Source organism: Archocentrus centrarchus, chromosome 19 (assembly GCF_007364275.1).
Source record: "Archocentrus centrarchus isolate MPI-CPG fArcCen1 chromosome 19, fArcCen1, whole genome shotgun sequence".
Lineage (NCBI taxonomy): Eukaryota > Metazoa > Chordata > Actinopteri > Cichliformes > Cichlidae > Archocentrus > Archocentrus centrarchus.
The window spans coordinates 21795199-21809923 of NC_044364.1; the positions used below are offsets into that span (position 1 = coordinate 21795199).

Here is a 14725-nt window from a genome sequence, read left to right on the forward strand (position 1 = left end):
TTTCTCTGTTGTCAAATTTCTCAAAAACAAAAAACTCACCAAACTGGATTTCCTTCAGTTTGTCGCTTTCAGTCCTCACAGTAAGATCAGTTCAGTGCAGAGATCCTATGCCATGTAATGGCGTCCGGGTTTCAGGACTGCAGTGATCTGCAATGAAATTCATAATCTGCACTTATTGCATCCAGATCATTCACTGGTTAATATTTAATTTTAATGCTCTGTTATCTGCTGTTATAAACATCAGACAGAATGGGGTGTGGCCTGAAAGCTGAATCCTTACTTTTAGTCTCTGACTTTAAAGCTTATGGTTCTGCTCTGTGCGGTCCGGTTTTATTTAATATATTGTTAATAATATTGTTTTTACTGTTTTCAGACCAACCCATTTTAATTTCTACATGTAGTCTGATCCAGCACGAGCTGATGATGTGCCTTAAATCTCTTCTACTTATTTTTTATTGCACGTCTTTCCTATCTTTGGGCTTTGCTTTAAAGCTTTTATTATCCAGCTCATGAACCTTTACACTGCCACATGGTGACGTTCTCATGCATTGTCCTATTGTTAATGCTTTTAATTTAGTCAGTAGTGTAACTGACCAGATATGAAATAATGCATAAATAGGAGACAGAGGCTTCAGCTATCATGCCTCACTCCTGTGTAACCAGCTCCCAACTCCCCCTCAGTGTTTAACATCAGGCTGGCGCCAAATGGCCCCTAAGTGAAATTAATGCAGCTAATTGTCCACTGAGTTCACACCTAGTGAGTGGGTATTAAATGAGGTGAATGTGCCTCTCCCCTGTTTTGTGCTTTAAGCTCAAAGAGGACCTGGACATTGTCCCATCCTAATTCTCCCGACATTGTCTGTAGGTCTTTGTGTCTCTCTCTCCAGTAGTTCATGTTTTGTGTCTTGTTTGCTGCCTTCATGCTCTACTGTGGAACATGGAGGTTCAGTTATGTTCTCAGGGTGCTTTGCTGCATCTGGCACAGGGTGCTTTGAATCTGTGCAGCTACAATGAAATCTCAAAACTATGGAGGCATTCTGGAGCAAAATGTGCTGCTCAGTGTCAAAAAGCTTTGTCTCAGTTGCAGGTCACGGGTGCTCCAGCATTGTTAATGTGTTGATGTGCTTCTCATTTAAAACTCAAAACTCATCAATACAGTTTGTACTTTTGTTAGTCAGAACTCTCACTTTCCTGAATACTGTCCAGCAGTGCATTAGTGGTTTCAATCTAATTACTTCAAACTTCAAATCTGTTTAATAGACCAAGGCCAGTAACACAGTGACAGCAGTGAAATTGCCCTTTTAATTAAAAGCCAACAGACACACATTCTAGTTTTGCGTGTTCATGGTTTAGTTGAAACAAATAGAAATACCACAGGTGCATGTCATGACACTGCTAATTACACACACACACACACACACACACACACACACATGCTATACACTCATCCACCACTTCATTAGGTAAAAAAAAAAATCTGGGGACTGGTACAGGGACTAGAAAGAGAGAGCAGATTTCTCCCATATTGGCTTCTCTTCATTGGCTCCCTGTTAAATCCAGAATAGAATTTAAAATCCTTCTCCTCGCATACAAGGTCTTGAATAATCAGGCCCCATCTTATCTTAAAATAACATTTTATTACAGAGATTAGAGCGTGCCATAGATATTAAAAGGTACTGCACTGCAATGGTTTGAATCATATTTATCTAATAGACTCCAATTTGTTCATGTAAATGGGGAGTCTTCTTCACACTTGAAGATTAATTATACAGTTCCACAGGGTTCTGTGCTAGGACCAATTTTATTTATATTATACATGCTTCCCTTAAGTATTATTATTATTAGAAAGCATTGCATAATTTTTTTTTTGTTATGCAGATGATACCCAACTTTATCTATGCATGAAGCCAGATGACACACATCAATTAGTTAAACTGCAGGAATGTCTTAAAGACATAAAGGCCTGGATGACCTAATTTCCTGCTTCTAAATTCAGATAAAACTAAATTTCTTGTACTCAGCCCCACAAATCTTAGAAACATGGTGTCAAACCAGATACTTACTCTGAGTGGTATTACTTTGGCCTCCAGTAACACTGAGAAATCTTTTAGTCATTTTTGACCAGGATATGTCCTTCAATGCACATATTAAACAAATATGTAGGACTGCTTTTTTGCATATGTGCAGTATTCTTTCCGTCCTGCTCTCTGACAGGGACGGTCGCATTCTATCTCTCTCCCTGCCCTCCCTATCTCTCTTACTTGCTGCTTGCTGTAAGAGCGTCTCTTACACACTGTCTGAATAAGAATAGGATTAAGAAGCAACATGGATCTGCAAATTGGGCCCTAAACACCATTGATCGAATTTTTCTCCACTATGAGATCGGGGAAAGGGGAGCCTGCGTGTCCAAGTGGAACAGACCCCGTTGGATACATCATTGATTCTTGGAGCTTGTGGAGACCTGTGTGCCTCTCAGCTCTGGAGGTCGAGGACGTGGGAGACGTATACATATTTGGCTATTTGGTAGCGGTAACTCTTCTGTTTGGGCTCGGAGGATACCTGATTTACTGGGAAATGAAGAAAACCTGGGCAGCAGTTCGACATCTGCCAAGGCTGCAGACCCAGGCAGATGGGCTGTGCAGAGCCCTACAGACTCAGACTCAAAGCCTGTTGGACCTGAGCCGTAAAGCGGATTGGTAGTCCAGCTGAGAACGTGCTTGCAGGGGAGAGGGATTAGATCTGGAGATAAGGTTCGGTTCTGCACGATGAGGATGTAACTAATGAATTTGGAGTGAACGATGGGAGCCGGCTCCTGATAGTGAGCCATTGATTTTTTTCTTTTCGTTAATTTAGTTTTTTTTTTTTTTGTGGAAGCCGCACGTAATTGTTTAAGATGAATGGTAGCATATGATCGTCTACACTGAGCGGGAGGGTCCACGGACGCGCTACACAGTGAGTAAACAAACACTGGAGCAGTGTTGCCAACTTGGCGACTTTGTCGCTAGATTTAGCGGTTTTTCAGACCCCCCTAGCGAGTTTTTTCAAAAAAGCAACTAGTGACAAATTTAGCGAGTTTTCATGCTGACGTCAGCGACTTTTGGAGAGTTAAATCCTCCGCTATCGCCATTTTTGTGTACATACAGCCTTCGTACTGCGTCTGTTCAGACGCTTTGGCATTGCTCAGACCCCCAAGAGTACCTGGCTGTTGGTATGTACCGTGAGTCACGTGATTTTAATAACTGAAGTGGGTTCGTGTCCTGTGATGCAGCTGGTGGATACGATGCTGCATTGAGCGGGTGGGCCCGTTGCTGTGATACGTCACCTTATGGATTTACTGAGTAGGCTGAGATCCTGCTGACTGAAAGATGAAGTTTGTTCATTCAGTCTGTTTACATGTTTGTTATCTTACACAGGAGGAAGCACTTTGGTGAAATCTACTTCACTGCAGACTGGCTTTTTAAAGAATCAGTCAGCCGTTTGCTGTTTTATATATTTCTGTATCTTTTCTGTTTACATTTTAATAGCACGGCTGTGAGTCTTTTGTTATGGAGGAAAAAAGCATTAATTTATTTGAGGAGCATTAATTACATATGCCATTGGTTTATTTTTGAGCAATTTCTCATATACATCTACAGCTGAATGTTAATAAAAGTGTCTGTGACATTTGGGACATGTAGCTTTGACTCAGAAGTGCCTTTTTGTTTATACCTTTGGGAAGAAAAAAATATCAAAATATATTTTGTATATCACCATTCAGGTAAAAAATATTGAGATATTTTGTCCATATCGCCCAGCCCTAGTAGTTCTAAACATATTTAGGATGTTTTTCTTCACTTTTTGTCTCTCCAAAGATGTTATTCCTCTCCTACAGCTTCAATTGCAACTACATGCAAATAACCAATTATGCAAATTAGGTGATGACGTCATATAGCGACTTCTGGTGAGTTTTAGGACAGCCAATAGCTACTTTCCTTGCTGAGGAGTTGGCAACAGTGCACCGGAGAGGGAGGGGCTCCTGCAAAATTCGCTCCGAGACAGTAAAGAGCTAAAGGAAGCTGCGCGTTACATAGAGGCTACACGCGGAACGGTGAGGAAAATGAGTGATGGAAAACGTAGTAAAGACTGGACACATTTTAACCTTAAACCTCCAAACATGTCGAAGGAGACACAGCCTACTTCAAAAGCGCCGGCGTTTGCGGACTTCCAGCAACAAATACCGTAATACCACTACATGACTGTGAAGTGCAACCGTTTGAATTTTTTCGATAGCACGAGTGGTCCCAGAGTTACGTAAAAAGCCAGCTGATCAAGTTCCTTTGACCAGCTGACTCTTCGGTGAGATGCTACATCTTAATCAGCTGTTCGCGGCTAGTAAGATCAGGAAACCTAAGATTCAGCAACGATTGCCTGACGTTAAAGGATTAATGTGATAGAGTGTAGACTGCAAATTTAAAATTTAATATTGAGCAGGCTCCACAAACAACCTGTACAGCATATACGAATTATTCATTCATCAGTGCAATTAGAAGAACAAAACAGGGCAGGTCATCAGGCAGGAGAAACAGGATCAACTCCTCAAAGGCCCTTGTTTTTTCTGATTTCCAATCTTTTGTTTGATAATTTGTATTTGGAGCACTCTATTATATGTTGAATATATAAAGAAATGTTTGATATTGGCCTAATGTTGTGTTTTCACATTAGTAATTCATTTTACACTTTTTAAAAAAAAATTAAAATCTAAGGAGCCATTTGGGAGCCGAAAGAGCCGGCTCTTCTTTGGGAGCTGAGCCTAAAGAGTCAGCTCTCTGAAAAGAGCCGAAATTCCCATCACTACTCCCTAGCCGGCCTTGGGCTCGTAATCATATCTCTCCGGGACAATGTGTGATGGTCGCTCTTCCCCTCAGCCCTCTCTGTGATTTGTGTGAGCTGGATCTGGTGTACCACGGCCGCTGATGAACTTCCATTACTATCAGCCAACTGTTTTGGCTAGGAGCTGGCATCTGGCTCCACAATGCCCCCACCCTCTCGTCTCCGTCTGCCCCCCCCTTCCCCACCATATTGCTATCCTGGCTTTAAATGTGCAAATATGCTTTGCTAAGGTGGTTTTTTTGGACCCTGATGACTTTTTTTTTAACCCAACTACCCCATGATGTGTGTTTGTTTCCTTTTCCGGGGACTGATTGTAGCGGCGGCGCCAGTGGCTGCAGACACCCATCTCCCCTATGTTAGTCTTGTCAGCCTTCAGCTGATCCAAAATGCCGCAGCTAGAGTACTGACAGGGACTAGAAAGAGAGCAGATTTCTCCCATATTGGCTTCTCTTCATTGTCTCCCTGTTAAATCTAGACTAGAATTTAAAATCCTTCTCCTCACATACAAGGTCTTGAATAATCAGGCCCCATCTTATCTCAAAGACCTCATAGTACCATATCACCCCAACAGAGCACTTCGCTCTCTGACTGCTGGCTTACTTGTGGTTCCTAGGATACTTAAGAGTAGAATGGGAGGCAGAGCCTTCAGCTTTCAGGCCCCTCTTCTGTGGAACCAGCTTCCAGCTTGGATTCAGGAGACAGACACCCTCTCTATTTTTAAGATTAGTCTGACTGTTGGGTTTTCTCTGTAATTATTGTAGGGTCTTTAACTTACAATATAAAGTCCTTCGAGGTGACTGTTCTGATTTGGTGCTGTATAAACATAATTGAATTGAACTGAATTGAAAACACATTGTTTTTCTGTGGGCATATGTACATGAGACTGAAACAGCAATGCATCCTAAAAAAAAAAAATTAATAATCAACTTTAATTGTCCAGCATTAATAATGGTTAGGTGTAACTCCGAAATGACAACACAGGCACGGCTTCTTCAAGACGGGCGCTTTGCCTTGGTTTATTCAACGCCGTGAAAACTACAGAAATAAAACATAAAGGCTTTAAGCACCTCACCACTTTACAAGTACCATATGTGCTTTAACGAAAAAGTTACCTCGTGGCCACTTGCCATTTCGGAGGTCCTAGGCGCATATTCTTAAAGTCTTGTGCACTTCTAAATTAACATATAAAATAATTAGAACACTATAGAATACAAATTTACAGAATATTACAACACAACAATTACCAAATACCTTTCAGCTAGCGAACTGAGGAGGCTGCTGCAGATAGCTCGATTCACGTCCCTTCTGTGTTCCTTTCTTATTCAGCTTTCGCAGCCTCTTGCGTTCACGCACAAACCTCGCGATAATAGCGGTTTAACAAAAAAAATTGCCCTGTGTGGCAAAGTAAATTCTTCTTATACATAAAATAAAACATATTTTTACATCATGAACCACAACAACTTAAACCAAAATATTTTAACTGTTGGAAATGAATATTAATTTCTTCTGTGAATTTATCATATCATATCATGCATTTATCAGCGACACTTACACTCCCACCAAAATCACTTATTGCTTGTCAATGTGATTTTCTAATGAGTGTCAAGATTAGAGTCTGTTTTATAATATGTGTCAGCCTCAAGTAAAGTCACTACCTTGTGAATAGGTCTTTCTAGGTATATCAGCCTCGTCAGTGGTTTTCCCTTGTCAAAGGTAGTTTCACTGGTCTTTAGCTTCACCTTTCGAACCTTGCCATCCGGGCTTTCCACAGTCTCGACCACTAGAGCTAGTTTCCACTTGCATCTTGGAGCATTATCATCCTGTATGATCACAATGTCATGCATTTGCAGGTTTCGTGAAACCTTCTGCCATTTTTGTCGCTGCTGGAGATTTAACAGATATTCTTTCCTCCATCTTTGCCAAAACTCATTTTCCAGAAATTGTACTCTTCTCCATCTTTTGTTCAAGTACAAATCCTCTCTGCAAAACTGTCCTGGCGGGGGAAGAATAACTGAAGACTTCATCGTTAAAATGTGATTGGGAGTTAATGGTTCTGGAGCCAAGGGATCATTAAGATATTCCACACTTAAGGGTCTGCTGTTAATGATGGCCATTGTCTCGTAAAGGAGTGTTCTTAGACTAGTTGTGTCGAGTCTGCTTGAGGACTTATCTAACATTGCTGTTAGTATGCTTCGTACTGTTCGAATTTGGCGTTCCCAGATGCCTCCCATGTGGCTAGCTGACGGAACGTTCATTACAAACTCGCAACCAGGGTTATAATAGTTTTGGATTTTACATTATAGTTTAGTTTTAGTTAGTTTTTACTTTTTTTTCTCTAATTCAGTTAGTTTTAGTTAGTTTTCAGAGTGGTTTTGCTCGTTTTTATTAGTTTTTATTTTTGGTTTTATGCTTAGTTTTAGTTAGTTTTAGTTAGTTTCAGTATTAGTTTTAGTATTTTCATACTTAATCAGGTACACTTTAAAGATACCCTTTAAAGAAATAAATTCAGCAACCAACTGTTCACAGACAGCAGAACTACATGCTAAATGTGTGTAATATTAAGGACATACATGAACATCAACAGGGAGAAACTGCTAACAATATGAACTCCAAAACTCGATAAATTCTACAATAAACTCCCAATAAAGTTCAGCCTCAGTGCAGCAGATTAACAACAGCTACATGTGGTGTTTGACAAAAACAAACTCCTTGAAGGAGTCAAAGCTCAAATCCAGCTGCATCCTGATGTTCTCTCCACCTGATGCTGCTTCTGTTTTGGAGCTAGCTTGGTTAGATGCTCGCTGATTAGACTTGCAGGGTCTTTGCGGCCTATGTAGCCTACGGAAGTGTCCGACCTCATGTCCGCATTTATGCATGTATAGCTGGATTGCGTGTGTTAATTACCTTGTGGTTGTGTGCTGGGGTTTTTTTGGTCCTTGCGCTTTGTGCTCAGTTTTTAGGGTGCAAACATATTTGTCCCTGTTTTTTCACTTTCTTCATTCCCTCACGTCCATTCCCATAGTTTCAGCAGCTCCCTCCAGGAATTTGCTGACATTTGTGAGTCCTTATATTGATGCTTTGATTATTAGTCCTGATTGTTATTATCTGACTGATAAAGTAGCCGGAAACGCACAAGGACTAAACACAACGTTGTGGGCTGCGTTGACCCGACGAGTAGTCACGTTTCTCTGGAGGTGCAGGCCGGGTTGCCTTGTAGGATGAGAGCGGTTTCCGTAGCTGCCTTGTGTGCGCTTCTCAGGTCTACTTTGATGTTGGTGTTTTTTTTCCTGACTAAGAAGTGTTCCGTACATCATCCACAACATCATCCACAACAAGACACTCGCTGCTATCTGTGCTATCATAGTAAAAAAAAAAAAAAAAAAAAACACCACATGGGACTCTCTGAGGAGCAGCGCGGTGTGCGCACGCACGCACATGCGCACGCACGCACATGCGCACGCACGTACATGCGCACCCATTTGCCCGACGGCGTTCCGAGCTTAAACTCGGAGAGAGGAAAAAAATGATTTCATATCAATCCACAAGACTTTTGAAAAAATAACAATATCTATAATTTCAGTTAGTTTTAGTTAGTTTTGTAAACTCACAATTCAGTTTTAGTTAGTTGTCGTTTCTTCCTTTTAATTTTAGTTTTTATTTATTTCAGTTAACGACAATGTTTTTTCAATTTCAGTTTTCGTTATTTCGTTCGTTTTCGTTAACTATAATAACCCTGCTTGCAGCCAATAGCTCGTTGTGGTTCTTGATCCATGCCCTTCATTAACTCCAAAAACTCTCTTTTAGCACCCATAAAGTTTGTCCCTTGGTCACATCTTAATTGCCGGACAGGACCCCTTATGGCTATCAGAACCCTAAGGGCATTCATGAAAGCATCTGTTGATAGGTCATCAAGCGTTTCAATGTGCACAGCTCGTGAACATAAGCATGTGAACAATAATCCATATCTTTTTGCTTCCTTTCTTCCTTCCTTTACTATGAATGGACCGAAACAGTCAACACCGCAATAGGTAAAAGGAGGGGCTGTTCTTTTTCCTCACTTCTGGTAACTCTGCCATCTGTTGAACATTTGTAGCCTTTCTGTATCTTCTACACTTAACACAGTGGTAAATGTGCGAAGAGACCATACTTCCACATCCTAGAATCCATATGCCATTTGCGCGCAATTCATTTATAGTCATGCCTCTTCCTTGGTGATGTACACGTTCGTGATAGTGTTTGACGAGTAGGGCCGAAACATGGGACTCTTTGGGAAGAATTGCGGGGTGTTTGACCTGATGGTGTAGGGCTGATTGTGACAATCTTCCTCCCACCCTAAGAACATCTGACTTGTCCAAGAAGGCATTTAGTTGCTTTAGTCTGTCACACTTGTGCAGAGAATTTCCCTTCTGAGATCTGATTTTCTTTATTTCCTCAGTAAAAGCTTCTCTTTGCACTAGCTTGATGATGAACACTTCTGTCTCTCTTCTCTCTTCAAGATCCGTTGATTTGTTTGTTCTCTGTTGAACACGCTTGTACTCTCTGATGAATCGTTTGAGTCTGGCGATAGCCTTTACAGCTCTCGACCAATCAGAGAACTTCTTTAAAAGCTCTACCACTGGGTTTGCTTCCTTTGTTTGCACTGTGTGGGTATGACCTTTACGGAGTTCAGGATCTGTTTCTCCAACTTCTCCCACCGTTTCCTCTTTGATTGGAAGATCTTGTTTCCAAAGGAAATTGGGGCCCTTAACCCAGTTCGATTCTTTTAGCTGAGTAGCAGTTAAACCTCTTGAGGACGTAATCACCCGGATTCTCTTCTGAGCCTACATGCCGCCATTTTTCAGGACTGGTGCTTTGTCTTATTCGTTGAATTCAATTGGCGACAAAGGTGTGAAATCTTTTTGCATCATTGCTTATATATGCCAATACAACTTGTGAATCTGTCCAGTAATATTCCAGTAGATTTTCGATTTCCAGTTCTCGTTTGGTAACATCCGCGTTGCGGACTGAAGTCACAGCCGATGACAGTTCAAGCCTTGGGATGGTCGTTTGCTTGATGGGCGTAACTCTCGCTTTTCCCATGACGAGTGAACAGCTTATCTGTCCTTCCTTGCTTATTGCTCTAAGGTATGAGCATGCGCCGTAACCATGGAGGCTTGCATCTGAGAAGTTATTTAATTCATACTGGATGATGTTGATGTCTTGTGAGTAACTTCGTGGGATCTTCAAAGCAGCCAGCTTGGGTAGGTCTCTTAACCATGCTTCCCATTGTGGTCAAATGTGGTCTGGAAGATCATCATCCCAGTTAGCTTTGTCTTTGCACAACCTTTGGAGTATCTGCTTGCCAATTAATGTGAATGGAGCGACAAACCCAAGAGGGTCGTAGACTGAAGCGATGGTTGAGAGCACCCCTCTCCTGGTCAATGGGTTGTCTTTAACTTGGACTCTGAACTGGAATTCATCTGCTTCTACGCACCATTGTACTCCAAGTGCACGTTCGATGCGGAGTTCTCGAAGAGCCATGTTTTGGTCTTTGGCTTGAGCTTGTTCTTCTTGGGGAATTGCTGCAAGTACTTCTTTACTGTTTGACACAAACTTATGCAGATGTAGGTTGCCTGTTTTTAATGGTAATGGGAGTTCGTAGTGGCCATCTTTCTTTTGCTTTATGCCTTTGGTCACCTTTGACATGAACAAAATGTCTTCCTGAGAGACTGGATTGTCATCTGTTGCATGCTCAGAGAAATCGGACTCCAAAGCCTTTATCACATCAGTTGGACTTACTTCCTTTACTTGAGCTCTGCATACAAAATGCACTTGTTGCTTGAGTTCAAAGGTTGGTTGTGACACAGGAGTTACTTCATGAACAATGATTCTGTGACTTGTGCCGATGGCATCATTGTGATTTTGAACTTGATACGAGCAACCAACTATGCTCCAGCCGAGATCGGTTAACTGTGCATAAGGTTGGTTCTCCTTGCCTGCAAGAACTTCACGTGGTAGGAGGGCTTGTTGACAGTTATAGCCGATAAGTAGACCAACTTCGCATTCAAGCATTGGAGGTAACTTATCTGCCAGCCTTTCAAGATGAGGCCACTTTAAGGCGGTTTCAGATGTCGGGATGTGTGATCTGTTAACAGGGATGAACTCTCTTGTATAGACTGGTGACAAATCGATTCTCCTTTCATGCTTATATCCTCTAACTTGAAGATTTAGCAGCTTGTCATATGGTATAACTGTTGACTTGGCGGACATAGTTGACAGACGCAGATTGACTTTACTTTAATCTGTGTCAAGATCTTGGGCTACTTCATCCAAGATGAAGGATGTATCACTCTGTGAGTCAAGGAGCGCATATACTAAAACTTCTCTGTGTGGGTAATTTTTTGATGAAACCCAGACAGGTAGTATAGAGGATGTCAACGTGCTTGAGGTCGCTTGAGTTACTCTGTTAGAGGTTGCGATCACTGATTTGTCTCCTTCTTCAGTATCTACTTCGTTCTTCTCGAGGGTTATCACTCGTTGCAGGTATTACCCTTTTACGCTCAACAAACTTGTCGTCGTGCAGGCATGTTGGATGTCTCCTTTGACATTTTTCGCATGTGCTCCTTTTATCACACTTCTTCGAATGATGTCCTCTTTTCAAACACCCAAAACACAGCTTCTCTGCCTGTGCAAACTTGACACGGTCTTGGACTGGTTTTTCTGTAAACCTGAAACATTTATCAAGTGTGTGACCATTTCTTTTGCAGAAAAGACAGGTTATAGTATTTGTGTCACTTGACTTTGTTGAGTGGCTTGTATTCATCGTTAGTGCTTTTGCTTGAATGACTTGGCTGCGTGAGTGTTTGGGTTTACTTATTTCCAAACCTTTGAGTGCTTGCAATGAGGCTATGGGATCACATGCTAAGTCTGCTTCAGTGGATATAAAATCAGCAAACATGTGAAATGATGGATACTCTCCATTGCTAGTTCTCCTTATTTTCATAGCTGTGCGGTTCCATCTTGTGGTCAACCAATCTGGAAGTTTTAGCAAGAGTTTTTGGATTTCCATACAGTCATTGAGAACCTCTAATGCTTTTATGTGTGTCATCGCAGCTTCACAATTCTTAAGAAAGTCAGCAAATTCTCTCAACTCACTTCCATCCTTGAAGCTTACTTTAGGCCAAGTGTGAAGCTTGTCTCTAAAGCATTTTCCTATGGTAAACAGATCTCCAAAACACTTTTCCAGCACTTTCCAAGCTGAGTCATAGGCTTCATCTGTGCCCACTAGGAGAAATCCTTCAACCGCTCTCTTTGCGGGTCCACCGAGATACTTTCTGAGATAAAAGAGTCTCTCATTCTTTGGAATGTTTTTTCTTTCTATCAGAGTTTCAAACGACAACTGCCAGTCTTTGAATTTCAGAGGGTCGCCAGTGAACAATGTAGGTTCTGGAGTTGGAAGTCGATTAGCACTTATTGCTTCTGCTAGTATGCCAACAAGATCAATATTTGGCTGTTGTTGAGTAGCAACAGCAGGAGCTTGTGAGGCTTGAGGGATGAATGGTGGACTTGATGCTTTGAGTGTCTGGCTTGTGGTGGCCTTAGGTTGTGCACCAGGATTTTCTTGAACTTGGTCTATGACTGTAGGAGTGTGTGGCACAGATCCAGGGCTTGTAGCATTATGGATTTGGGTTATATTTAGAGCTTGAAAAGGAACATGTGTTGGAACAGGTATTGCTTGGATTTCACTTCCTGATTTAATGCTGTGTAATAAACTCTGGCTTTCAGAAATACTTTCAGCTTCATCGTAAACCTTTACTCGAGCTTTTGCAGCATTCAGTTTTTTAACTTCTTCCAAGCGTTTAATCTTTCTGCGTTGCTCTTCCATAGCTTGCTGCCTTTTGAAATTCTCACGTTCCAATTTTTGCAATTCAGCTGTTTCCCTTTCTTGCTCCTCCATTACTGCTAATATTTCTTGAGATGCAGCTGCCTCAGCCTCTGCTTCCAGTCTTTTGATCGTCTGTGAGTGTGACTGAGCTGAACTACCTTTAGACCTTCGTGATTTTGACTTTGATTTAGTGCTTTCAGATCCTAAGCACGACCCAAAATCTAGCCACAGCTCTCCATTGCCTTCTGCAAAGTCTCCCTGTAGCTGGTTTTCAGCTCTTTTGACAATAGATGCAGAAAGTGATGCACATGCATCTACTTTGCGCCTTTCATCTGCATCAGGGGTTTGTATCTGTCGTATTTGTTCATAAATGGTTTGTACATCTTTGCAGGTAATCCTTATATTATTAACCAGCTCATTTAATTCGCACTCTGAAGCTTCTTTCCTTAGAATCACTTTGCTCAGTCTTGCTTCATATCTCCATTTTTCAAAAACGACTGCATATTTGTGTTGGAGGCCTTTAAGTTTCTCCTCTTGAAGCTCTTTACCCTTTTCAGTTAATGTTCTTACTCTTTCACTTTTACGAACAGTCTGTGGTTCTGAAATTTGCTCAGTATCATTTTCTTCCACTTCAGTACATGATACAGTACAGTGCTCTTTAAGATCTTTGTCAGACATCTTGTGAGCTTGGTTAAATATCACTCAATGCACTGTTTAAATTACAAACTACTCCTTCGAATTTGTAACTTATATGTGAGTTGAGTATTACGTTGGGATTACTTTGCTTTATACCTTAGCTGTGATGAGCTTCACTCTTAATACAGATACTTCAACTTACAGAACTTAGTAAACTTCACACTTATTTTGATCTTAAGCAAATGCACAAACTTTCCTTAACAACAGCATCACTTTGAAGCCCCGTAGAAATTAAGTAAAATTTGACAAAGGTGTTACAGAAACTTATTGTGGACCTTTAAACTTAACTTAAACCACTCGTGGCGCACCACGATGCCGTCACTCACTGCAGCTGCCGTCTTCTTAATGTGCTTCTCGTCGGCGCTGGCTGGGCGAGTTTTCACTGTAACTCCAAAATGACAACACAGGCACGGCTTCTTCAAGACGGGCGCTTTGCCTTGGTTTATTCAACGCCATGAAAGCTACAGAAATAAAACATAAAGGCTTTAAGCACCTCACCACTTTACAAGTACCATATGTGCTTTAACGAAAAAGTTACCTCGTGGCCGCCTGCCACTTCGGAGGTCCTAGGCGCATATTCTTAAAGTCTTGTGCACTTCTAAATTAACATATAAAATAATTAGAACACTATAGAATACAAATTTACAGAATATTACAACACAACAATTACCAAATACCTTTCAGCTAGCGAACTGAGGAGGCTGCTGCAGATAGCTCGATTCACGTCCCTTCTGTGTTCCTTTCTTATGCAGCTCTCGCAGCCTCTCGTGTTCACGCACAAACCTCGCGATAATAGCGGTTTAACAAAAAAAATTGCCCTTTGTGGCAAAGTAAATTCTTCTTATACATAAAATAAAACATATTTTTACATCATGAACCACAACAACTTAAACCAAAATATTTTAACTGTTGGAAATGAATATTAATTTCTTCTGTGAATTTATCATATAATATCATGCATTTATCAGCGACACTTACATTAGGTTCAGGGGACAATGAAGTGGTATGAAGGGGGCCCCAAATCAAATTTTGCTTAGGGCCCCTTCAAGGCTTGGGCCAGCTCTGGTTCGCAGATTGCATATATGTCAGAATGCAGCTGTGTGGCGGGCAGGGCTGGACCCCAGTGCAGGACACATGATGTAAAACTTAACTTGAAGCATAGCTTTAAATGCTTGAATGTTCAAAATACAAAATCCCAAGGTCTAGGCAAAAATCCAAAACAAATACAAAGACCTTGAGAACAGTGCTAATTTTGACAGCAAATTTTGATTTAGTTTTAGTCATAATTTAGTCATT

General features: G+C 41.2%; 1 long non-coding RNA gene across 1 annotated transcript; it reads right to left on the reverse strand.

The window, feature by feature from the left end:
• Positions 1-5847: 5847 nt before the first annotated feature.
• On the reverse strand, positions 5848-14185 carry LOC115798664 (uncharacterized). The gene is made up of 3 exons (XR_004021491.1): positions 14107-14185; positions 13968-14027; positions 5848-5904 (listed from the first exon to the last, which is right to left on the reverse strand). It is a non-coding gene; the product is annotated as an uncharacterized LOC115798664 (long non-coding RNA).
• Positions 14186-14725: the final 540 nt, after the last annotated feature.